General features: G+C 35.8%; 1 protein-coding gene across 3 annotated transcripts in view; it reads right to left on the bottom strand.

Annotated features, from left to right (window-relative positions):
• Positions 1-27778, bottom strand: part of aopep (aminopeptidase O (putative)) — an 87205-nt gene that overhangs the window by 18731 nt on the left and 40696 nt on the right. The window contains exon 14 of one of the 3 annotated variants that reach the window (XR_003292665.1): positions 24765-24913. The exons of the other annotated variants lie outside the window; for them this stretch is intronic. The gene's annotated coding sequence lies outside the window, so the exon portion shown is untranslated. The remainder of the gene's footprint in view (positions 1-24764; positions 24914-27778) is intronic. 3 annotated transcript variants of the gene reach the window in all.

Raw genomic sequence — 27778 nt, 5'->3', positions numbered from 1 at the left:
ATTACTGATCTCATATTAATTCATTTCATATTAATAAAACAATATTTTACTAAACAATTAAAATATATTTAAAATATTTCCTAATATATTTTACTTGTTTAGTAAATTTAAGTATTTTTGTTTTGTTTTTTTTGTTAAATATAATATATAAACATTATTTTCTATAATAAAATAAGGTTTATACCGTTAAATAAGATTATTGATTACATCAAATACAGCCTATACAAATCTAAAACACATTTTCTACAATATTTTTGGAAAAAATACATAAATCTAATATAATTCTTCACTACAACAAGGTAAAGTAACTTAGTTAATGGATGAGCAGGTTTTTACTGTAGCATTTCTGCAGAGAGAAACTGATGCGGCTGGAGATGGAGAAAGAAACAGGAAAAAGGAAATGGTGGAGTGAGCGAGCGAGGGACACGTAGACAGAAAGCGAGAGAGAGCAGGCAGAAAGAGTGATGAGGTAGGAGATGGGTGGTGGCAGGCCTGCTATTATTACTCCATTATCACATCAGGATCTGTAGAGCAGTGATGCACAGTCTCCTCCCTCCTGTGCCACTTCCCTTTCTCGGTCCGGCCAAACCCGCACACACACACACACACACACACACACCGCTGCGTAGCCTGGGACATCTCTCATTCACAGCTCATGCTGTATTAAATTAGTTACACCTTAATATGGTGAATGAAGGAAGGAAAAATCATTATCATCAGTATTTTCAAATCACTACTATGGATGCAACTTTATCATCGACTTGATCCGTTGAAATATCCTTCCCTAAAATGGTTAGGAAATGTAATGCTGCACCCCGCCTAACCAAAATAAGAACTATATTTGTCTACATTACTGAAAGAGGGAACTATTTCACTCTTGACTGCTCTGTGGCCTCAAACGAACCAGAACCCGGGACAAAATAACTGTGTCAAATGAAAGCAAAATGACAATAATTTGACCACGAGAAACCTAATAAAGTCATCCCGCTTTGAAGAAGAAGTGGCAATGGTCAACTGTTACCCTGCTCAAATCCGCTGTGAAGAATTAATGTGGTGGAAAGCAAAGACTTCTCACTTTTGGATGATTTCAGCCTCCGCTCTGTCATTAAGAGCCATTCAAGGGCCCACCCAAGATCATCGGATCCGCCGCCTTTGAAAGACGAGAGGAATTTAGAGTCATAAAAGATATAGGGGAGACGAAAGCCCTCCTCCACACTCAATTTGCTTCAGGGAATAGCAATTGTCTCGGGATGGCAATAAAAACTTTTCCACACAGGGAACAAACAGTTCCGCAGTGCCCAAGTCCACTCGTCTTGTCAAAAACAGGGCAGAAAAGAAAGCGAGGTGATCAGCTATCCGGGGGAAACACCCTTTCACAATACATCACTCTGCAAAACGCTAAACGGGGTTTTCCGTCACTTGGTTGAAGCCAAGGATTTTGGTGTCAAGAAGGTTTTTGGGTCTTTTTTTGTCCTATTAATTAGATAACTCTAAAATACATTAAAAAAATGCATGCATACAATGACTCAAATGCAGCTTTTCTGCTAGCAAGATTTTAACTAATTTTGAAAACCACTAAATCAAAAGACGTTGTGTGACTACCATTCAGAAGCATAAAACAGGAAATGATAACATGATTTATCCTCATGACTATGTGTCAGAAAATCTTAAAATATCACATTACATTTTCAGACAATATATTGACAGTGTATTCCCAAATTAGACGAAGCAAGGTTAGTTTATTCAAATATCATGTGGTGGAACACCCCAAAATGTAATGATATTTCTGAACTAGGTATTATTTTTTCATATGTACACATTCATATGTATACCAGATGTAAGGATTTTTATTTTATTTTTCAGTTTCACTAGCTGGGAATTCATCATGACATTTGGAGTCATTAAATTTACATTTTAGATTCAAGACCATTGAACAAATAATAGATTTCTAAGAACCTGATGTTAAAAAAATAAACAATTTTATATGTCATAAACAATCTTATATGTCATTGACATCAGAAAGCAAAGGTGAACACCTCACTTCAAGAACAAATACACACAGATGGAACAAAACAAAGTGGACGTTTGCTGAGATCACAAGCTAGAAACACTTGTGTGATAATGTCAACAAGGCTTTCATCACTTGCTCAAGGCCTAATTATCTTCCAACCCTGAATTCATTATTTTTCATTAGGGCCAAATCAAACAGAAAACCACAAAATTCATCATTTGCCATTAACACACTTGCCTCTGTGAGCCGTGTGGATGTCCCGTCCACTGTAAGACTCCCTCCAAGAGCACAGCTGCACACATGCAGTCACTCTGGGCAGACTGTGTGTTTGGTTTTCCACTGCTTTTTTCATTTCTCTCCACATAAAAGACTCTTTTCATGCACTGTCCATTAAAGCCATGGAAAAGTTAGCAGCACGCAAATAAACAGAGCGAGGAGCTTTAATGAAAAATGATTTACTTTTAAATCAGGAAAGCTTTCCTTTGCCTTAATTCATCTCAATCGCCTCCGTTTTAGTCATCGGTGCAGCATCCCACCACTTTTAACAAAGTAATCTTAATAAAATACTTGATCGTCTCCAAAAACCCTTTCAACGAAAGTCAAAAAAGACACGATTCAGACTCTCTCTAAATTTGCAGAGAGGACAAACAGATTTTATTACTTCCCCGACCCTGTGTAAAGAGGGAGGAAAAGCTAAGAGCAAGAGGATGATGTGGTGGGTAAAGTACAGTGACTCATAGGTGCTGAGATTATGTTTCTGTTTGTGGAAAGTGAAAGAAGGCTCACACACACAGACACACACAGACACACCCTGCCACTGTTATTCCTACACAAGCTTCAGGCAAACCAATGCTTGCATCTACTGGGATAGTTCAGCCAAAACTTAAAGTTCTGTCATTGTTTACTCACCCCCATGTTACCCCAAACCTGTATGACTTTCTTTTGTGGAACACAAAAGGTGGATTTTTAAAGAATAACTCTTTCAATATAATGAGAGTGAATGGAGACTTAAGACTGTTAAGCTCTAAAATAACCAAAAGCACCCTAAAGTAACATAAAAGAGGTCCATACAACTCATGCTCCATATTTCATGTCTTCTGACGCTATACATTAACGTCTATTGTGTGTATTGTATGTGCCTTTAGGTTCTTTTCAGGCTTGAAAGCTTCAGTACAATTCATTGTAATTGTATGGAAAAATACAAGCAGCAAGTGCAAGTGTAATATTCAATATTTCTCCTAGTTTTGTTTCACAGAGTTGTACAAGTTTCTAACAACATAAGGGTAAGTAATTAAAGTCAGATTTTTCATGTATGAGTGACCTATTTCTTTAGGTGCTTTTGCAAGCACCTACAGTGCCATAAAACAGAGAAAAAGTACTTTATTTGTATGAAGGAATTCGGTTCAAACAGGGACTGCAAAAGGGCAGTGTGTGATATTTTGTACAGGGGAAATTCCCTCCAATTAGACTAACAATGTTCTGACATAAAGTTTTACGTTCATTGAGACTGAGTGAGTAGTTTTGGAGTAAAATCACATAGGAAACCAGTGACATGTTCCACAAACACAGGAAAAAGGCCAAATGTTCTTTCACCTTTCATTCACTCAGTGTGTGTCTGTGTTTCAAGCGTGTCTGGAATATGAATCTAAAATAACGTTCTAAAAATACGTTCTGTAAGTCAGGTTTTTCCCTGACACAAATTAAGCCATATAAACAAAGATGACCATCAACGTGAACCTTAGATAAAAACTTAGGGAAAATATTGTTTAGGTGCCTTAAATGTCAACTTTTGGTTTCAGTTTTTCTTTGCAGTTTACTTGTCTTGTCTCGAGAGACAAATGGACCTTTAAAAGTACAAATATTCCATGTATTTTCTCAAATAAAATTAGTTTATGAAATGGCTTGCATAATACAGAAAAATACAGTGTGAAAAAGCTCACCCTGCTGTCACTGATTGACATTTTGTTTTACAAAAACATTTGCAATTTGACAAAATGCTAGAGAAAGTGCTATTTCCAAATAAATGTTTAAATGACATTCAAATTGACATTTCACTAGCTGCATAGCATTAGCAACTTTTTTAAAACATAGAATGGGATTATTTACTTGTCTTTCCATGATGAACAATGAAGTGCTCAAATGACTCTCCAGGTGTCCATTTTAAGACATTTAAATAGTTTGATAACAGTTCATGTGTCATACATGACCGTTTTAAAAGTATGCTCACCAGGGCAGCATGTATTTCATCAAAAAGATACAACTGAAATATTATACAGTAAAATCAGTGAAATAGTATTATAATTAAATTAACCGTTTTCTATTTCAATGTATTTTATTCAATATAGGAATTTATTCCTGTGTTCTTTACTGTCACTTTCCAAGTCTATGGTAAATCTTGTGTATCTAACGGTTATCACTACAAAAGACATGATTTATGGCTCTAATATTTTTTTTAAATAAGTAATGGGATAATAAATGTATGTTTTTTGTGAAAAGTGCTCACTCTGCGTCCCTCTGGAGCTTCAGTATCCTGCCATTGTTAATGTAACAGTAGGAATATTAAATTAGGAATCTAAAACTGCAAGCATTCAAATGATATTAGGTGATGTCTTCTACTCACTCCCACTTCACTGGAAATAAACTTCAATTACAAGTCCCATATCTCAGAGATTACTGTTAATATGCTGTGTCACTAAGTACCGAGAGGCTTCTTCACCAAGCTTAAAAAGTGTTGAAATTGAGCCAGAAATGTTGAAGGACACAAATGAACTGATGAAGGACAAAGCAATGCAAAGCATTTGTTATAAAAGTACAGTTAAATTGATACATAAAAACCTAGAGACAGTCTAGTGCGCTGATGCAGATTTCTCAAAGCAGAGCTTAACTTTCATCTGCCGCAAAACCTTGGAAACAGAGATGCTCTCCCTCTTTAAAACCTCAAGCGTTGGTTCCCCTCGAACCTTTGCCCCGTGGAGGGTCTCGTGTGGAAGAATGCACACCATTCACTCCCTGTTATTCTTAAGCACAAGAGTCTGTGCCTAAGTGGCATTATTAAAACACAGAGTGTGATTTCTGTGGCAGTTTTACTGCTTCTGGGCTTTTTATGCTGTCTGACCACAGCCTTGTAAAAACAGACTCTGGCATTGACAGATGGCATAACACCCGGCCTGGGGTACTTGGGTTACACTTGTGTCTTTCTCTCCATTATTGTCTTTATCAGGGCTTTTTTGTCCCACCGGTAAACTTTGCCTCAGGGTAGACGTCCAAAACAGTCAAAGCTCTTTGTCTTTGAACCTGGCAGATCTCAGGGTATCTACGCTGTTGGAGGATGATAAATGATGACATGGGACACATGGCGGTAAACACACATCGGCTCTGTAGTTCAGGTGATATAAGTCTCTCAGTTTCAGTGGCATCGGGGTTCACTCATCACCACGGGGAAGGCAAGACTTCTGTGAATTATGGACCATATGAGGGCAGGTCTGCCCTATGAAAGCAGCACTGACTGTGATTGTGTGTCAACAGCACCCAAACCCAATACACTTGAAAAAAAACCTCGCCTTAATTAGTATTTTGCCTTGTTTTCCAGTAGAAATAACAAGAACAAGATAAATTTGATATTTTCATTGTTTCATTAATATAACTACCTTAGTAAAAAAGAAATAATATTTAAAATACATTTATTTCATACTAAGTATAGTTCAAATCTATTAACATATTTACTGACATATCGCTCGAGACTTAATTATATGAAAATTATACTTAAACTCTACTTGGAGTACTACTTGTACACAATAAACATTCCTTAATATTAAGCCTAAAATGTGTTTTAATGTCACTATTGATGAGGATTATATGCTCTTTGAATAATAACGATCTTTGAGATATTTAAAGTGTAAGTTACCTAAACCATACTTGTAGTAGTTCCAAAATGTGATAATTTAAAAAAATAATAATAATTGTTTCCACCAAAATCAGTATTGTTTCTGGTTGATATTGAAAAGTATTTTTTTTATTTTACGCAAAATGCGATATTCGCAGATTTATAAAGTCATGTTTTCTTTCTTTTTTCCAAACCGCGGCAAACGTCAGTCTCACTTATTAAGTTGGCTTGAGAGAGCCAACTTACTGAAATCCGTCTTAAACTTATTATTATTCTTCTTTTTCTGAGACTAAAATTTCTGACTGCTACTCCTCCTAGAGCTTTAACTCTACAGACTCCAAACTCGGCCCAGCTCTTCAGACTGATCTCGCCGGGTGTGCTATATCTTTTCTAACTGATTGGACTTACGGTTTTCATAAAAATGAAGATTAAAAATCATAAAAACTCCCATAGACTTACATTGAAAAGCCTCTGCTCATCTGAACATTCCGTGAACTCCAACTGTCAAAAATTCAAATCTAAACACACTGAAGCCCATTAGATTCAATCAGACTTCCCTTCTATGTACTATTACTAACCCATTCAAAATCATTCAAACTCATCTATCTATCTATCTATCTATCTATCTATCTATCTATCTATCTATCTATCTATCTATCTATCTATCTATCTATCTATCTATCTATCTATCTATATTCAAACTCATCTATCTATCTATCTATATTCAAACTCATCTATCTATCTATCTATATTCAAACTCATCTATCTATCTATCTATTTATCTTCAAACTCATCTATCTATCTATATTACAACTAATCTATCTATCAATCTATCTATCTATACTAAAACTAATCTATCTATCCATCTATCTATCATCAAACTCATCTATCTATATTAAACCTAATCTATCTATCTAAATCTATCTTTCTATCTATCTATATTAAAACTAATCTTTCTATCTATCTTATGCTTGTATCTATCTATCTTCTGACTGTATCTATCTATCCATCTATCTATCTATATTAAAACAAATCTATCTATCTATCTATCTATCTATCTATCTATCTATCTATCTATCTATATTAAAACTAATCTATCTCTATCCATCTATATTAAAACTAATCTATCTATCAATCTATCTATCTATATGAAAACTAATCGATCTATCCATCTGTCTATCATCAAACTCATCTATCTATATTAAACCTAATCTATCTATCTAAATCTATCTTTCTATCTATCTATATTAAAACTAATCTTTCTATCTATCTTATGGTTGTATCTATCTATCTTCTGACTGTATCTATCTATCTATCCATCTATCTATCTATCTATCTATATTAAAACTAATCTATCTATCTATATTAAAACTAATCTATCTATCTATCCATCTATATTAAAACTAATCTATCTCTATCCATCTATATTAAAACTAATCTATCTATCTATCTATCTATCTATCTATCTATCTATCTATCTATCTATCTATCTATAATCTGTCTGTTTCTAAACTATCTATCTATCTATAATCTGTCTGTTTCTAATCTATCTATCTATCTATCTATCTATCTATCTATCTATCTATCTATCTATCTATCTATCTATCTATCTATCTATCTATCTATCTATCTATCTATCTATCTATCGTCATAGCAACACTCTAGCAACTATCCAAACCAACCTAGAAACCACCCAGGGTATCCTAGCAACCTCATACCAAAATCTTAGAAACCACCCCGGGTACCCTAGCAACCACATAGCAACACCTTAGCAACCACTCAGGGTACCCTAGCAACCGCATAGCAACACCCTAGCAACCATCCCAGATATCCTAGCAACCGCATAGCAACACCTTAGCAACCACTCAGGGTACCCTAGCAACCGCATAGCAACACCCTAGCAACCATCCCAGATACCCTAGCAACCGCATAGCAAGACCTTAGCAACCACTCAGGGTACCCTAGCAACCACATAGCAACACCCTAGCAACCATCCCAGATACCCTAGCAACCGCATAGCAACACCTTAGCAACCACTCAGGGTACCCTAGCAACCGCATAGCAACACCCTAGCAACCATCCCAGATACCCTAGCAACCGCATATCAACACCTTAGCAACCACTCAGGGTACCTTAGCAACCACATAGCAACACCTTAGCAACCACTCCGGGTACCCTAGCAACTGCATAGCAATTATCAAACTTTTTAACTTAACTTAAAATTTAATTTTAAACTCTTTAAACTGGCCAGGCTTTCTCAAGCCAACTTAAAGTTTGTCTTGACGAACTTTTTTATCTAGTTATTATTATTCTTCTGAGACTAAACTGTTGACTGCTACTCCTCCTAGAGCTTTAACTCTACAAACTCCAAACTCAGCCCAGCTCTTCAGACTGATCTGAAGTTAGTTGCTATATCTTTTTAGACTGATCGGACTTATACTTTTCATAAAACTGAAGATTAAAAATCATAAAAATCCCATAGACTTGCATTGAAAAGCCTCTGCTCATCTGAACATTCCGTGAACTCCAACTGTCAAAAATTCAAATCTAAACACACTGAAGCCCATTAGACTCAATCAGACTAACCTATGTACTATTACTAACCCATTCAAACTCATTCAAACTCATCTATATATCTATATTCAAACTCTATCTATCTATCTATCTATATATCTATCTATCTATCAAACTCATCTATCTATATTAAAACTAATCTATCTATCTATCTATAATCAAACTCATCTATCTATAATCAAACTCATCTATCTATCTATCTATATTCAAACTCATCTATCTATCTATATTAAAACTAATCTATCTATCTATCTATCTATCTATCTATCTATCTATCTATCTATCTATCTATCTATCTATCTATCTATCTATCTATCTATCTATCTATCAAACTTATCTATCTATATTAAAACTAATCTATCTATCTATCTATCTATCATCAAACTCATCTATCTATATTAAAACTAATCTATCTATTTATCTATCTATCTATCTATCTATCTATCTATCTATCTATCTATCTATCTATCTATCTATCTATCTATCTATCTATCTATCTATCTATCTATCTATCTATCTATCATCATCTAACTCTATCTTTCTTCTGACTCTATCTATCTATCTATCTATCTATCTATCTATCTATCTATCTATCAAACTCATCTATCTATCTATCTATCTATCTATCTATCTATCTATCTATCTATCTATCTATCTATCTATCTATCTATCTATCTATCTATATTCAAACTCATCTATCTATCTATATTCAAACTCATCTATCTATCTATCTATATTCAAACTCATCTATCTATCTATCTATCTATCTATCTATCTATCTATCTATCTATCTATCTATCTATCTATCTATCTATTCAAACTTATCTATCTATTCTAACAACATGCTAGTCATGCTAAAAATCATGCTAGCAACATGCTAGTCGCATGCTAATCATGCTAAAATCATGCTAGCAACATGTTAATCATGCTAAAATCATGCTAGCAACATGCTAATCATGCTAAAATCATGCTAGCAACATGCTAGCAACATGCTAATCATGCTAAAATCATGCTAGCAACATGCTAATCATGCTAAAATCATGCTAGCAACATGCTAGTCGCCTGCTAATCATGCTAAAATCATGCTAGCAACATGCTAATCATGCTAAAATCATGCTAGCATCATGCTAGTTGCATGCTAATCATGCTAAAATCATGCTAGCAACTTGCTAATCATGCTAAAATCATGCTAGCAACATGCTAATCATGCCAAAATCATGCTAGCAACTTGCTAGTCGCATGCTAATCATGCTAGAGACATGCTAGCAACATGCTAATCATGCTAAAAATCATGTTAACAACATGCTAGTCGCATGCTAATCATGCTAAAATCATGCTAGCAACATGCTAATCATGCTAAAATCATGCTAGCAACATGCTAGTCGCCTGCTAATCATGCTAAAATCATGCTAGCAACATGCTAATCATGCTAAAATCATGCTAGCAACATGCTAGCAACATGCTAATCATGCTAAAATCATGCTAGCAACATGCTAATCATGCTAAAATCATGCTAGCAACATGCTAGTCGCCTGCTAATCATGCTAAAATCATGCTAGCAACATGCTAATCATGCTAAAATCATGCTAGCAACATGCTAATCATGCTAAAATCATGCTAGCAACATGCTAGTCGCATGCTAATCATGCTAAAATCATGCTAGCAACATGCTAATCATGCTAAAATCATGCTAGCAATTTGCTAGTCGCATGCTAATCATGCTAGAGACATGCTAGCAACATGCTAATCATGCTAAAAATCATGTTAACAACATGCTAGTCGCATGCTAATCATGCTAAAATCATGCTAGCAACATGCTAATCATGCTAAAATCATGCTAGCAACATGCTAGTCGCATGCTAATCATGCTAAAATCATGCTAGCAACTTGCTAATCATGCTAAAATCATGCTAGCAACATGCTAGTCGCATGCTAATCATGTTAAAATCATGTTAGCAACATGCTAGTCGCATGCTAGAAACATGCTAATCATGTTAACATCATGCTAGCGACATGCTAGTAACTTGCTAATCATGCTAGCGACATGCTAGTAACTTGCTAATCATGCTAACGACATGGCTAGTCACTTGCTTGTAATGCTAACAATATGTTAATCACTGTCATTTTTATACTTCTTAAACTTAAATCTTTTTAAACTTTTTAAACTTTTCACATTTTCAAACTATCTATCTATCTATATATCTATCTATCTATCTATCTATCTATCTATCTATCTATCTATCTATCTATCTATCTCTCTATCTGTCTATCTATCTATCTATCTATCTATCTAGCTATCTATCTTCTGACTGTGTCTATCTATCTATCTATCTGTCTATCTGTCTATCTATCTATCTATCTATCTATCTATCTATCTATCTATCTATCTATCTATCTCAGATTGAAAACCATCAAACTTAAAACTTTTTAAACTTAAACTTTTCAATCTTTTCAAACTTTTCAAACTTTTCAAACTTTTCAAACTTTTTCAGACTTTCTGGTCAGGCTTTCTCAAGCCAACTTAAAGTTTGTCTTGACGAACTTTTTTATCTAGTCTTATTATTATTATTCTTCTGAGCCAAATTTTAAACACTATCTCCTCCTAGAGCTTTCAAGCTAGAACCACCAAACTCGGGTCAGACCTTCAGACTGGTCTGACTCGGGTTGCTATATCTTTTCTAACTGATCCAGCTTATGGTTTTCGTAAACCAGACTACCAAAACCACCTTAAATCCCATAGACTTTCATTGAGGGGGTACAAACTTTTGAAAAATAAGGCTTATAATATATTTAAGCTGTCTACTACCATAGCAAACCTTAAAAACTCTCTACTGAGAATACAGCTAAAACCAGCCTAAGCTGATCAGTTGTTTTGGCTAGTCTCCCAAACTGGTTTTTAAGTGGTTTTGACCACTCTCACGCTGGTCTTAGCTGGGTTTTAGCTGGTTTTTACTGAATCCACTGTTTTTAGCTGGTTTTTGCCAGATTTGCATAGAAACATGCTAACAACATGCTAGTTACTCACTTATCAGACTAGAAACATGCCTATAACATGGTTTTAAAGTGGTTTCGGCCACTGTCATGCTGGCCTTAGCTGGTCTTAGCTGGTTTTAGGTGGTTTAGTATAGAAAAATGAAAACAACATCCTAGTTACTTGCTAATCAGACTAGAAACATACTTCTAACATGGTTTAAAGTGGTTTTGGCCACTGTCAAGCTGGCTTTAGCTGGTCTTAGCTGGTTTTAGGTGGTTTTCTTTAATGAATCAACTGGTTTTAGCTAGATTATCATAAAAACATATTAACAACATGTTAGTAATTTGCTAATCAGTCTAGAAACATACTTCTAACATGGTTTAAAGTGGTATTAGCCACTGTCAAGCTGGCTTTAGCTGGTCTTAGCTGGTTTTAGCTGGTTTTCTTTACTGAATCAACTGGTTTTAGCTAGATTATCATAGAAACATGTTAACAACATGTTAGTAACTTGATAATCAGACTAGAAACATACTTCTAACATGGTTTAAAGTGGTTTTGGCCACTGTCAAGCTGGCTTTAGCTGGTCTTAGCTGGTTTTAGGTGGTTTTCTTTACTGAATCAACTGGTTTTAACTAGATTATCATAGAAACATGTTAATAACATGCTAGTAACTTGCTAATCAGACTAGAAACATACTTCTAACATGGTTTAAAGTGGTTTTGGCCACTGTCAAGCTGGTCTTAGCTGGTTTCTAACTGAATCAACTGGTTTTAGCTCGATTATCATAGAAACATGTTAACAACATGTTAGTAACTTGATAATCATGTCAAGAACATGCTTTTAACATGGTTTTAAAGTAGTTTTGGCCACTGTCACGCTGGTCTTAGCTGGTTTCTAACTGAATCAACTGGTTTTACCTGGATTAGCATAGAAACATGTTAGTCACTTGCTAGCCATGCTAGCCACATGCTAGTCACATGTTAATCATGCTAGCAACATGCTAGTTGTATACTAATCATTCTAAAAACATGCTAGAGACATACTAGCAACATGTTAATCATGCTACAAACATGCTAATGACATGCTAGTCACTTGCTAATCATGTTAATAAAATGCTAGCAACATGCTAATCATGCTACAAACATGCTAGCAACATGCTAATCATGCTAGCAAAATGTTAGCGACATGCTAGAGACATGCTAGCCACATGCTAATCATGCTAGAAACATGCTAATCATGCTACAAACATGCTAGCAACATGCTAATCATGCTAGCAAAATGTTAGCGACATGCTAGCAACATGCTAGAGACATGCTAGCCACATGCTAATCATGCTAGAAACATGTTAGAAACATGTTAATCATGGTACAAACATGCTAGCAACATGCTAATCATGCTAGCAAAATGTTAGCGACATGCTATCAACATGCTAATCATGCTCGAAAAATGCTAACAACATGCTAGAGACATGCTAGCCACATGCTAATCATGCTAGAAACGTGTTAGCAACATGCTAATCATGCTACAAACATGCTAGCAACATGCTAATCATGCTAGCAAAATGTTAGCGACATGCTAGCAACATGCTAATCATGCTAGAAACATGCTAACAACATGCTAGAGACATGCTAGCCACATGCTAATCATGCTAGAAACATGCTAGCAACATGCTAATCATGCTAGAAACATGCTAGCAACATGCTAATCATGCTAGCAAAATGTTAGTTACATGCTAACAACATGCTAATCATGCTACAAAAATGTTAGCAACATGCTAGCAACATGCTAATCATACTAGAAACATGTTAGCAAAATGCTAATAATGCTACAAACATGCTAGCGACATGCTAGCAACATGCTAATCATGCTACAAACATATTAGCAAAATGCTAATCATGCTAACAAAATGCTAGCGAAATGTTAACAACATGCTAATCATTCTACAAACATGCTAGTGGAATGCTAGCAAAACATGCTAATCATGCTAGCAAAATGCTAATCATGCTACAAACATGCTAACGACATGCTAGTCACTTGCTAATCATGTTAATAAAATGCTAGCAACATGAAAATCATGCTAGAGACATGCTAGCCACATGCTAATCATGCTACTAAAATGTTAACAACATGCTAATCATGCTACAAACATGCTAGCAACATGCTAATCATGCTAGCAAAATGTTAGCGACATACTAGCAACATGCTAATCATGCTCGAAACATGCTAACAACATGCTAGAGACATGCTAGCCAAATGCTAATCATGCTAGAAACATGTTAGCAACATGCTAATCATGCTACAAACATGCTAGCAACATGCTAATTATGCTAGCAAAATGTTAGCGACATGCTAGCAACATGCTAATCATGCTAGAAACATGCTAGTCACATGCTAGCAAAATGCTAATCATGCTAAAATCATGCTCTCAACATTCTAGAAACATGTTAACAACTTTGCTAATCATGCTAACGACATGGTAGTCACTTGCTTATAATGTTAATAATATGTTAATCACTTTCTTTTTTAAACTTCTTAACTTTTAAAACTTTTACATTTTTAAAACTTTTTAAGCTTTTCAAACTTTTTACATTTTTCTAACTTTCTGGCCAGGCTTTTTCAAGCCAACTTAAAGTTTGAAAACAAACTTTACTATCTAGTTTGCATAATGCGATATAACCGCTCAACCAATCACAGCGCACCATTCCAAACACTCTAGATGATAATGACGGTGCTTTAAATACACTCTGCATCTTAGCTTTACTGCTCTACTTTGTACTTTGTGATCAACAAACAAGGGCTGCATGATAAATCGCTTGTGATTAATAGAACCGGTAAATCTCCATCACATGCTTTCAAATGGAGCAAAATTTTATACAGAGCCATAGATCACTGACAAGCTATGCTATATCGTGTTCATTAGATTAATCGCATTTGATTATGAACACTATATTGCGTAGCTTGTCAGTGTTAGTGTTTTTATTAATGCCATTTATGTTTTTGTTAATACAGCATATAGCACTAGTCAACTAAATTAATGTAACATTGGCAAATAAAAATGCACTTCTGGAAGCTGAATGTAAGGGAAATGTAATTAAGAAATTTCTGTGGTCTAATGTGATGTTGTTCAATATTTTTGTTCATGATTAAATTTAATTTTATTGCTGTAATTCATTTATAGCATTAACAAGATGACCCATTGAATTCATGTTGGAAGCGATGACTGACTAGTGAATTTTTAGTAAAGTGCCTGTGTATAAGTTTAGTATTGACCAAGTTCAGAGGCTGTCATATGTGGATCAACTTAACTATGTTGTATATTTTCATCAGTTTCAATATGTAAAATACATTTCATATTGATTAGATGGATTTATTGCATTTTAAGAAAAAAAAGTATCGTAGATTTACTGCATTTTGGAAAAAAAATCTTTAGGAACTAAACTCTTCATACAGTATATATGTAAATGTGTAGTATATATTTGTGGTATATTTAGCATGAAATAAATGTATTTCAAATACATTTTTGTATATTTATTTTTCCCTCCGTTTAAATTTCTGAATTACACTTAAAAACAAATACTGTTGCAAACTATTTTATCCCTATTTTTAAGTATCTAAACAAATTTTTTATTTTTCCTGAAAATAGTATATTTGCTTGTAAATCCGTCTTGTTTTGGTAATGGAAAAAAGAGAAAGATTTGTAGCAATCCAAGCTTCAGACTCCATTTTCCAGGATTTTGTCTTTTTTATTGGGTAGATATATATATATATATAAAAAATAATATACATAAAATAAACAAATGCAGGAATGAGATTTCTGTTTGTATCTAGAGCATGTGGTAACCACGTCATCACGGCTTCAACAGCAACTTCAATGTTGATAAAGGACATTGAAAAAGATCAATAAAACCCATTTTAGAAGCTACAATCTTCCTGCCCTTGTTCAACAGGCGACTAAAGGTGATACACTGACATGTGCTCCATCTCTAGTCTCAGATTATGCCCTCTGTGAGCCAGACCCTCAGAATACAGGAGAGTACGGACAGATCCATACCTGTGCATGATCAAGTAGACTGCAACAGACAGCAAGGCGATTAGACATCACTAAGTGAAATAGATACGTCTGTTTTAGCAACATTAGCTCATGTGTACCAAAAAGATCTCAACATGAGACATGTTGGGGTTAACAGAGGGGAATATGTCGAAGAGATGGAAAAAGCAGGCATAAAGACATGAAGTGTGTAATTTCGCTACCAACAGAGACACAAAAGTCTGTTCACCTCACACATTAAATGTATAGACCTCTTACATCTTTCACCAGCTCATAAAATCCCTCTTAGTGCCCCTTTACAGTAACACCTCCATCCCTATGGACCTATAGAGCTCAATGTATGTTGGCGCAGTATAATCATGAGTCCTCCTCCCTCCCTCTTGTGTCCAGCAGCTGAGAAAACAAACATGCTATAGATGTACTGCCTCTAGATACCATGCACTTGAAAGGTCTATTATGTTTGACTACAGCTGTCCTAACAAGAAAGGTTACGTTAACCTTGCCCTTCTAATACAGAGAATACCCAGCAGCTCTCTTGATGGGTAATGTGATACAATTGTCAATGGGATGTGTTAGTGATTCTGACACCCCAAACAAAGTGTCACTACTTGTGCATCCTCACCTACGGTTGTGTCTAGTTTGAACACTTTACCTTCAGCTTTAATTTAGTTATCAACCACACATTAGCATTCACTAAGCCCTGAGGTCTAAGCAATTAAATTAATTTTGGTTCAATTGGTTATTAATAGTTAACACTTTAGGTGTTATGAGCTAACAATGAACAATATTTTACAGCATTTATTAATCTTGGAAAATTTTTACATCTAGTAAGAAAATGTTAATATTTTAAGTAAACAGTAACATTAATGTATTACAAATAGTGTGGTTACTGTTAATTAAAACTTCAGAAATACTATTAAATACATTTTGGCAATTAAAATAAAATAAAAAATTGAATGCTGCATTGGCAATTACCTAAAATTGAAAAAGTTGCAGTGCTAAAATGACTATAAAACTAAAATAATAATAAATTTAAAAATGTAATATATATATATATATATATATATATATATATATATATATATATATATATATATATATATATATATATACAGAAATTAGAAAAAACACTAATTACTAAATTACTACAAATTACTAAAACAAGCTGAAATTTTAAAGAAAACTGAAAATATAATAGAGGTAAAAAAGGTAAATCAATATGAATAAATTCTACAATTGTATATAAAGTATAAAACAAATACTATAACCAAATAAATAAACAAGACTAACCAAAGAACATGAAAGTATAACAAATGAACAATATTTATAAATCAACATTAACCAAGACTAATGAATGCCATAAAAAAAATTGATAGCTAATGCAATAACTAAAATGAATGAACCTTACTGCAGATAACTATAAAATGTGAAACTGTACAATTGTTACTTTAAATGGTATGTTTATGATCTCAACCAGTTTAACACAACAACATCTCAACCAATGATGCAACTCTGAGGCAGGGCAATCTATTTGTCTGACCAGTGGTAGACAGAGGGAGGGTTTAAATGCTGAAAACATTTTAAAACCTGGTGCTATTTTTCTTAACATGACCCTTTTTGATTTAGCCTAATATAATCAGATTGTTTTAGTCATCGTGAATTATATTAGTGACTTGAAAAAGACTATTTAATTTAGATGTCACCACATTAGACTATCTGACAAAACATTTTTTACAGTGTGGGAGGTTGAAAGACAGAGAGAAAGGAGGAAATCAGGGAAATGTCCTCAACCCACTCTGTACCACAGATACATAAAGGACAGCTTTGACGAGGAGAACAAAAGGTCTACTTGTGTGCATAATATCTGCAAATTGGGTGACAAAAACAAACAGCTGTGGGCGAAATGCTGAGAAGAAAAGGGGGGTCACTGCGGGGAAGGGGGCACGTGTTCAAAGCCTAGAGAAACAGGCCTGTGTCCTCGCAGGTGCTCAGCAAACACACAGACACAACAACGTCTTCTATACGGTGACTGATTGGTAAACAACGGGAGGTGCAACAGGGAAGATCAAAGCAAAAGATCTATTGTTAATAAAAGCACCTGTTGAAAGACACTTTGATGATACCTGTTTGAGAGGGCATCAAAGCATGTGCTCCAAGCAGCTCCTGATACCACAATCCAAATTAGACGGTGGCTTTGAAAAACAACGCCTCAACTGGCATGCGTTTTGTGGTCTAGACCAAAGGAATTTCTGGATTTGTTGTCCAGAAGTCATCGCAGGTTTACCTCTGAGTGACCCCTCAAAATGGTTCAAGATGCCATTTGAGGATCCAGCTTTTTTTCACTAGCTACCATCTCATAGGTCACCTGTTGCACAGACAGACTCACTCCACATAAGCTCCTTGCTCATACTGAGTTACAATTTAATCAAAATGAGAAATCTGATTAGACCCCTGGAATATGCCATTATACTGTATGAGCTCGCCAAGGGCTGAAAGACCATTTGGTGTTCTGACTGTATATCTGCGTGTTTGAGAAGTATCTTTCTGTATGTTTATAACTTAGAACCTATGATGTTTTGCATCTGTCTTTTAGCGATAAATGTATAGACTAAAAAAAACAAGAGGAAGATGGAATTTATAGACAGATGACATCACTATAACTAAATATAAACCTACAGATGGCATGCCATAATTGGTCATTTCTCCTTTTTATCAGATGATATAGTGTGTATACTGAAAATACTCGGGCAGACGTTTCCCTGTGTCAACTGAATTTCCTCCATATGAGCCCAAGCGGATTTACGAGATGGGGAAGAGGGAAACAAACCTCACAAATAAATGAAAATGTTAGTGAGATAGCATCGGTTCCTGCTAAAAGCCTGCTAGGGTTCATCTCCCCACATGCTGGCATAGTAGCTGCCACCTGGCGAGACTCTGGCAGGATGTGTTATGAAAATGAAATGCTAATGTGTCTGCAGGGCTGGACAGGGGTCTGGTGACTAGCTGCAGATGGGGCTGCTGCTTACAGCCCCCTGCCGACCTTCAGATTAGACCTCGGAGCTCACGGGGGTCGGTAGATAGTCTAAGCCCAGATATCTTTCTCAGTATCCGATGTTCCCTTCACGCATCACTGGAGCTTTGGAGACAAACAATAGATGATAAAAGAAAGGTTGTGTGCAGTGTCAGAGAGTAACTTCTTTAAAGCAGAAATGCTACTACCTTAACTCTACAATTTTCAGTAGCATGATAGCAGCTCAGCTGATTTCAAAACAGTAAAAAACTAGTAACTTTTTTCCAACAAATAACAGTGTAGTGTGACAAAATGTGTACTTATGCAGTATTCTATGGATTATTGAATTAGTATTTAATGTTATTAGCGTGTTCACAAAGAAAATTCATACTGTAGCACTTCAAAGAGTTCAAGAGACGGGTTAAGAAAATGAAAAGAAAGAAGAAAAATAAAAGCCACCAGTCTGTGCATGATTTTGAAGAAATTTTGCAATTCTCTCTAAAAACGTTTAGCTAAATCCTGATATTCGGTACAACATTTTCAACATAGTTTCTGTTGTTGTGTTTAGTGTGTCACAACTGAGCTGTCACACTGATTCAAATTAATTCAACAATTCTAATTGCTTATTCATTCAAAAAAAAATTGTTCTTTCAGGAAAAAATTTGACTTATTAAATTATAAATTACATAATTGGATGGTTGCATGGAAAGATATCTCCAGCTTAATCTTATGAGAATTTGTCATAAATAAATTGGTATGAAATGAGAAACCTGGAAAAAAATATATATATATATCAAATTCAGCCTAAATCTAACCATAAAGCTTTACCACCTGGCCTAGTTTGAGCCTTAAGCCTAATCCAACATTTTTATTAAATCCTAGTCGAAAAAAAAATAGCATATAAATTCACCACCTTGTACAAATTATTCATTGTCATGAAATTGTGTTGTATTGCACTCTTAATTAGCTCCAATGTAATTAGATATTTTTTGATAGTAAGTTACAGTACAACTACTTTTGCTTGACAGTAGTTTAAGTATTTTAATTCAGGTAGCTTGACAGCTTTCGAAGATACTTTCCAAACACTGATGGGCTGAATGGACACCAAGGCACTGGGACTTATATGTCTAGAGCACTCATGCACACAGATGTGCACATACTCAAAACTACCAATGAAAAGTAAAGATATTCTTTAAAATTATTTAAAAAATGTTTCACACGCATGAAATCTGACTATAGACGGACCGTTTCATGCAGCATCAGAGGATTGTGGCAGTGGCTCTTTAAGAAGATTAAAGACTCCTGACAAACAGCACGGGATGAGTCATCCTTACACATGGAGGCTAATACGTGGCAGAGTGTCACACCAGGCGGCTGCTAACAGACCTGCTCTAAACATCTCCACCTGCTTCAACACTCAGATTCAGCTTTAGATTCAGCTCGGTATCGCAAACAATACACATTAAGTAAAACAAACGCACAGATACTGTATGTCATGACTGATCTTTACCCATAAGACATTCTTTACACATCGTAAATATACCAAATAAGCAAAATTAAAATGTCTCATATTTGCTTTTTCTCGGAACGGTCAGAGATTTGATGCTTACTAAAGTCACTCTCGGAGCTTTCTAGAAATATCACAAATGGAAACAGTTCTAAATAGCAACCAAATCTCCCTTTGCATTGACATGTCTGTCTTTGCATCACCTGCGAAATGAAAGGTCAAAAACACTATTCATACCTGCTGTAGATTCTTTTACCCATCTATTTTCTGGTCTCAATCTAGGGTTTCAGGTTATAATAGGCTGCAGGGATTAGAACGACAATGCAAAGGCAGGTGAATGTACAGTAACACACCTATGGACCAGTTAAAGCTGGTGGATCAGTGCTTGCTAGTACAACAAGAAGCAACAAATTCCAGCCACCCACACACAAGAAATTAATTTGGATGCAAAGCTCTCAGTGAAAATCTGGGCTAGCATATGGACATCTTTTAATTTGAGTGTCATATTGCTGAACAGACCCCAACAGAGAATGAAGCAAACACAACAGAAGGATGTAGTGCGATATAAATGCGCTTTAATGTGCTATCGTCATCCTCCCTTTGTGCCCAAGCAGTGATGATTACAGTGAGCCATCCAACACGCAGTCCACTGATTGTGCCAGTCAGGCAGACAGCTATTTCTGCCCACTATTCCTGTCTGTACCATTACTACTCGCTCTCTGGCCCTTCTCAATTGAAGACCCAAATATAGTGCCTTCAAATGGATCTGATAAGGGCTCATTTTCCTGGCCCACTGCCAGCGAGCCAGAAAATCACTGAAACCATTCCACAATGGCATCAGTCCAATGGCATTTTGATTTGTTGGGAGGGTTTATTCTGTTTATTTTTGATGTTCGGTACGAACATTTTGTGCCGTGGGAAGTCTGTGAAAAACAGATGTTTTTCTTAAAACAGATGCTGAGCACAGATAATATGTGCTTCAGATTTAAGATGACGAGGGGAAGCAATATCTATATATACTGCCATTAAAAAGTTCGGGGGTATTTTTTTTTTTACTATTCATCCAAAAATGTATACAAGTATGGCTGCTGAAAATTCAGCTTTGCCAGTACCAGAATAAATACATTGCTAACATAAATGAAAATTGAAAATTTATTTTATGTATATGTATAATGATATTCTGCAATATTACTGTGTTCACTGTATGTAAAATTAAATAAATTCAGTCTTGGTAAGCATAAGAGTGATCTAACATTTTAAAAACTCATACAACCCCAAACTACAGTTTCCTTCAAATAACTGAGAACAAATTAAATTGCAGAACTATGATACTGATTCATAAAAAAAGCAGGAAGAACTATAAAGATGAGGAAGATCTATATCTAAAACTTTTTATTCCAAAAATGCAACATTTACAATTTAATATGACAATATTGCATCACCGTTATATGCTACATGTGTTAAGATAAAATTTTCACTTGAATTTATACTCTACATTATGTTTCCACAGTGCGTAATTTAGTTTAGGTCACCAGGTCATTAATGAAGCAGACCCCTTTTACTAAATTTAGCCGTTTAGTAGATCTTAAGTAAAATTATCAATTTGATTGCATCTAGACTACCCATTTGTTACTAGCTTTCAGAGAAAAATGCAGTCTGAAGAGTTACAGCCCTCATAGCCCAAAGTCCTATTACGATTTTCTCCTTTGACACAAGCACTTCAGCTAAACAGGCTTAAATTGATCTGTACGCCTAACGACAAATAAACCCCTTTAAAAGTCTGTTATTGGATTCATATGTGTTTCCCTCAATAATCCCTGTGCCTGTGAGTCCAACAGCATTAAGCTCCTGCATTAAAGAGCCCGCCGTGTATGCTGTGGGCTTTACAAGTCTGCTCTGTAGACCTTCAGAGAGTGGAAGAGTGCGAAGGGAGGGGGAACTCAATGAGGCTAATAGCACCATAGTGGTCCGTGAGACCCGCCATCTCCCTCGCTCATTACCGAAACGCTGCTTTTTCTCCTACCAGACAGATGTTGGAGCGCGGCGCTTACGACCAGTGAGAAATGAGATGAAGTGATGCCCGAGTCACTTCACTACGTTTTTTTTATTTGTGACTGCGGATTTCATTTCCCACCAAATGAGGCCCGATGAACATGATGTAAAACATGCGCGGAGTCGTTTAACACGGGCCTCGCTTGAGTGTTATACGCTACCTCCTTTAAGAAGGCGCATTTATTTGCAAATTGGTATTTGACATAAGTCCAATTGGAGCTTGAGCGTCACGGTTGTGGAAGTAGTAAGGGGCAACCATATGTAATCAGTTAAAGCGATGTGTGTCTGTGTATTTCCTAACTGATGCCTTTTCCATGTGCACTGGAAAGACAAACACAGATGGTATTTAATGACACTGGAGATGTTGCTAGCTATTTTTCGGTGAGGAAACCACTCAAGCTTCAAGCCCTATTCCTCAGAAAAAAAGTTCAGTTTAGGCTTTTGAGAGAAAAGTGGGTGTTTGCTGATTAAAAAGGTAATGATCTGAATCACATAATACAGTGATATCTGTGCCCCTGATGCTGAAAAAAAACTGTTGAAACAAACTTCACAGATCAAGCAATCTCAATCAATATTCCTCCCAAAAGCTGTCATTGGGGCAAAAGAGTATGCAAATATTTTTGTAAATGTCATTGCATATGTCTGCAATATAGAACACAAAAAATATCAATATAAATCAATATTTTGAAGAATGTTTTTATACAGAGGAAATCAATAGGGTCCAAAACAACAATGGAAAGAAAGTAAGTCATACAGATTTGAAAAAAACATGAATTATTGAAGACAGAATTACAATTTTGGGGTAAACTACCCCTTTAAGCCTATGCCGAACACCACATTAAAACCCAAAGGCTCCAGATACATGTTAAAGTGCTCTATGCTTGAAGGAGAAAAAAACCAAGAGACCGCAAGAGTTCTGCTTTCGTGCATCAGGAGCGGCAGAGCCTTTTATATACATACTGTTCATATAATGCTCTGGCTTTTAAAGACGCTGGGTCTACATTACAACCCTCTATGCTGTTCTCTAGCGAGCGAGTGTGCCCAATTACCGTATCAAATAAAAGCCATCAGCTATATGAGGTTTGCTGATTATGATGGGCTTGCATAGAAAGTTGGACGCAAGAGCTCTTTTAAGAACATAGCTTATTGCATCCTCATATAGCACAAAGCAGACTGTGGAAATTCTCAGCCATGCAATTCCCAATAAAAATGCACACGTGTGCGCAAGCTAAAGCTAGTACACACGCATATCCAGGAATTCAGCCTCAATAACAGGAAAAACGTGGAGAAACTGCAAGCATGCGCCTGCATGGCAATGGTTTTCAACAGGTACAGTAGATATCCTAAATATATCACCTGCCTCTTAAGAGCATCACTGACGGCTATTAAAATTGATTTGCAAGCAACATATATATTGATGATTTCATTATTTTATAGTAGACGTTCTGTAGATGTTAAAAGTAAAAAGCATGCATCAAACACGGGCCACACTTCAAACACACCAGCATATGTGCAATGTTTAAGTTTTCATAATGCTAGTCAGTCATCCAGTTGGTGATACTGGTTACAGCTTTTGAGTTGATCTGCATCTGACATCGAAGTTTAAATACATTCAAACTTAAAATAACTTTTCTGGTTAAATGATTGCATGTTGTATAAACCCCTCTGATGTGAGGAATGTGAAGTGTAGTGTGTGTGTGTGTGTTTGAGTGTAATAAAAAGCACATGACTTCATGGTTTATTCTCTCTAGCATTTGTTCCTCTCCACAGCCTCTGCCCTTCACTTGCTCCTCCACAATTGGACACGGACCCTGGATCATTCCCGCACATGCAGACAAGAGACACATGTGACATCTCTCTCTTCTCACCCACATCCACACACACTCCTACACAACATAAAAATCTCTGTATTTTTTGCAGGTTTTACAGTAAAATCACACAAAACTTGACAAATTTACATAAAGCAAAACTTTTTTCCCCTTTTTAAAATTAAAATAAGATATATTCTAAAAATATTATGCATCAGATAAATGAATAAATGCAACATTTCACAGAAAAAAATTATTATACTGATCAAAGTATACGATAAATAAATTACTATTCATATAAGAATATTTAGCGTTTACAAAGAATCTGTATTGTAAAGTTGTTATATATATATATATATATATATATATATATATATATATATATATATATATATATATATATTTATTTATATCTTTTTTTATAATTATTTAAATCTTTTTTTCTTTTTTACTGGAAAACCACAAATAAATGGATTAAGAAAATATGATGTGATGTATTTGTCTGTCTGTACGCGAGGCACTATCCTGCCAATATCAGCATTAGCTCCTTTATATTCCTGTATTTTCCCTGACGTGCAGTTACTGTAGCTCATGTGAGGAATGAGTCAGAAGTAATGGAGGACACCTCCCCACCTCTTCCTTTTAGGAGGGGCAGCAAAGTGAAAAGGTCAGTCTTATTTTGCATTATTTTCTCAATCTTTCTGTTTGTTGTTTCTAATGGATCCCACCGAACTGAGCTCGTCTCTAATAACAGTGCAAATGAGATTCCAGTCCTGGCAGTCACACGTAACCGCGCATTTTTGGACTAACTCGTCTGATGCCAAAATATTCACTAAATGCAGACATTCCACTCTCTATCACATCACACATACACACAACTTCAGACATTAGACCTACTGTCTGTCAATTTGTGCTCTCAGGTCTTTGGAGAGGATCTGGATTAAGGGGCCTACTTCCTTTACCTCTTCCCCCGTTTCCATAAATCAGCTTTCGGTTCAGGATGCAGCGCACGGAAAAAACTTCAGGGAAAGAGTGAGTTTGAGACTCTGAGGAGAAGAAGGAAACAGGTCATGGCAATCAAGCGCTCTGTTGGACATCTCTGCACACGGTAGTAAAAAGGAAAATGGGTTTATGCTGTCAGAGGCCTCCGAAGATAAAGCTGAGTGGCGTACATTACCGCAAAAATATTAAACATCCATTTGGTTACGCAGAATAACGGTAATGTCAGCACACAACAGGAATTTGGATTAGGCTTAAAAATACATCTACATTCAAGCGAACATTCAAAGGAGTACACAACCATATAAAACAAATGCCGAAAAAGGAATAGCAGAAATGACCATGAAGAATATAGATTAGGAAATTCAGTGTCACTATGGTTTCAGGCGCTGCGGTCTCAGGGAAGGATTATGTTCCTCATGAATGTGACCTTAATTTCAGACAACCCAGCATTCCTTTCTTTCTTCACAAGAGCTAAACCTTAGAGCATCGAGGAATTTCCTATAGTGTCTAGTCTTTAGATTACCTGCTCTAAACCAACAATATGGCCTAAACCACCAACAATATTGCCTAATCATCTTAACTCATACAATAAGGGGTTGTGGTGCAATGGTTAAATGAGAGTGATGCAAGTTTGAGTCTGGCTCGCATTTCATTTCCTGATCCAGATCCCATATAACTATCGTTTTTTTCAAATCTTTCTATCCTTTCTTTACTGTCCCTATAAATAAAAGCATAAAATGGCAGTAATTACATGAAAACTAGAGTGGTAGCTAAAAGATCATGGTTTGAACCATGAATAGAGCAACTGTGAACTGCACACAGTTCAAATGACATGAATATGAGGATGTATATGGTCACATTCATGAGGAATATGACAAAGTGCAGCATAATTTGAAAACACAAGTTCAAAGTTTAATGTTTAAAGTTTAAAGTTTAAAGCGTTCAATTTACACGGACCGACCGTCACACAGAGAACACGTGATCATGCTGGATAAAAAGGCACACTTCACAAGATTTTACAGCTGGATTTGAGTTTGCAAGGTTTGGGAAATTAAATGTTCATTAGTCATTCAAAGATTTGTTTAAACTATATAAATGTGTATTTTCTTAATGATGACGGCAAACGAGAAAGTATTATAATGTTTGCCTTTCTATTACTAATAGGCCTTATATAAAATAAATTGTTATAATACTTTCTGTATAGATTACTTCCTTTGTTTAACCCTTCTATCTGATTATTAGACATACTTCTATCCATGTTAGACAGAACTGATAACGACGACGACGAACAAGAGAGAGAGTGTGAGCACTGTGTTCGCTCAGGCGCTGCCGCTATCACTGTCAAAATAAAAGTCCTGACTCAAACACATCAGCCAAGCAGAAAAACTAAGCGGCTGATGGCGATATTTGAAAAATGCTAAATATCGGCCGATATATCGGCCTTGGTAATAAAATTAGCATATTATTTTTGAGGGATCACGTGACACTGAAGACTAGAGTAATGATACTGAAAATTTAGCTTTGCCCATTACAGAAATAAATTACATTTTAAAATATGTTATAATAAATAAAGTTTATTTTAAACTGTAGTAATATTTCACAATATTACTGTTTTTACTGTACTTTGATTAAATAAATGCAGCTTTGGTGATCGTAAAAATGTCAAAAGAAACAAGAAAAAAAAAGAAACTGACCCCCACATTTTGAATGGTCATTCTTATTCCACTTTTATAATTAATAAACAAATAATAAAAAATCAAATATTAAAATATGCCCACCTACTTCACTTTGGTATACAAAATTAACATATAATATAATATATAATATAGAAATATTTGTAAAAAATGTATAGTTTGTGTTCTTTGTATTTAGTAAAGAGACATATGTGATGTAGAGATCCTTAATTGGTTATATGAATTTACAAGTAAGAGTTCAAAGTAACAATTTTCAATATTAACTAGATGATTGTTAGCATGCCTATTAATAGCATATTGGCTGTTTATTAGTGCTTATAAAGCACATATTCTGTATGACTATATTATACATCCCTAATCCTACCCAATAACTAAACTTAACAACTACCTTACTAACTATCAATAAGCAGCAAATTAGGAGATTTTGAGGCAAAAGGTGTAGTTAATGGTTTGTTACTGGTGACAAATGGACCATAAAATAAAGTGTGAGTTCAGTTAGAATAAACTTAATGTATGAGACCATACTAGAGGTCGGTCCCTCTGTTTCTGTGATTAGCCAGTGCAGACAGGCTCTCTCATTAGCTTGGCTTTGGACGAAAATGGAGCAAAATGAAGCTCATTATCACAAAGCGTAACTAATATAGCACAGCAACTCCCCAAACACACATACACACACACCCACACACGCTCAAATGGGAGGCAATAAAACCCCATTCTTTTCCGGCCCAAAACTTTCATTTCACATAAAAGTGACCCTGATCTCAGTCTGGGGTAAGTGGGGGGTGTCTGGACCTGAACAGTGCCAATTACCTATGATGTAATTACCTATGAGAGAGCGTTCGCTGCACTGCCTGTAGGCCCACATGCTTTTCTCTCGCCTCTCCGTCGCTTTAAGGGCCCGGCCTAAGCTTGATTTATGGGTGAGCTGAGGATGGGGCGCCTGCTTTTGAAGTCCATGAATGTGCAATATAAAATACACCTGGACAGAGCCAGGGGCACCCACTGCCTTACACAAGCAGGGGGTGGGGTGGGGTGCGAGAGGAAGGGGGCATGAGGAGAGGAGGGGTCACCAGTGTTTCCTTTCAGGTTGGCTTTTATGGCACCACTTCAAACAATTGCAGGCTCTCTCTCTTTCTCCCTCTGTCCCCACCCTGGTCATTGTACAGAGCCTGTAACTGTGGACTGTAATTGGTCTTTCTTCTCTTTCATGGGCCT

This window comes from Carassius auratus, chromosome 8, assembly GCF_003368295.1.
Source record: "Carassius auratus strain Wakin chromosome 8, ASM336829v1, whole genome shotgun sequence".
Taxonomy (NCBI): domain Eukaryota; kingdom Metazoa; phylum Chordata; class Actinopteri; order Cypriniformes; family Cyprinidae; genus Carassius; species Carassius auratus.
The sequence above is the reverse complement of the archived record's forward strand: the minus strand, read 5'-3'. Positions and strand labels throughout refer to the sequence as shown.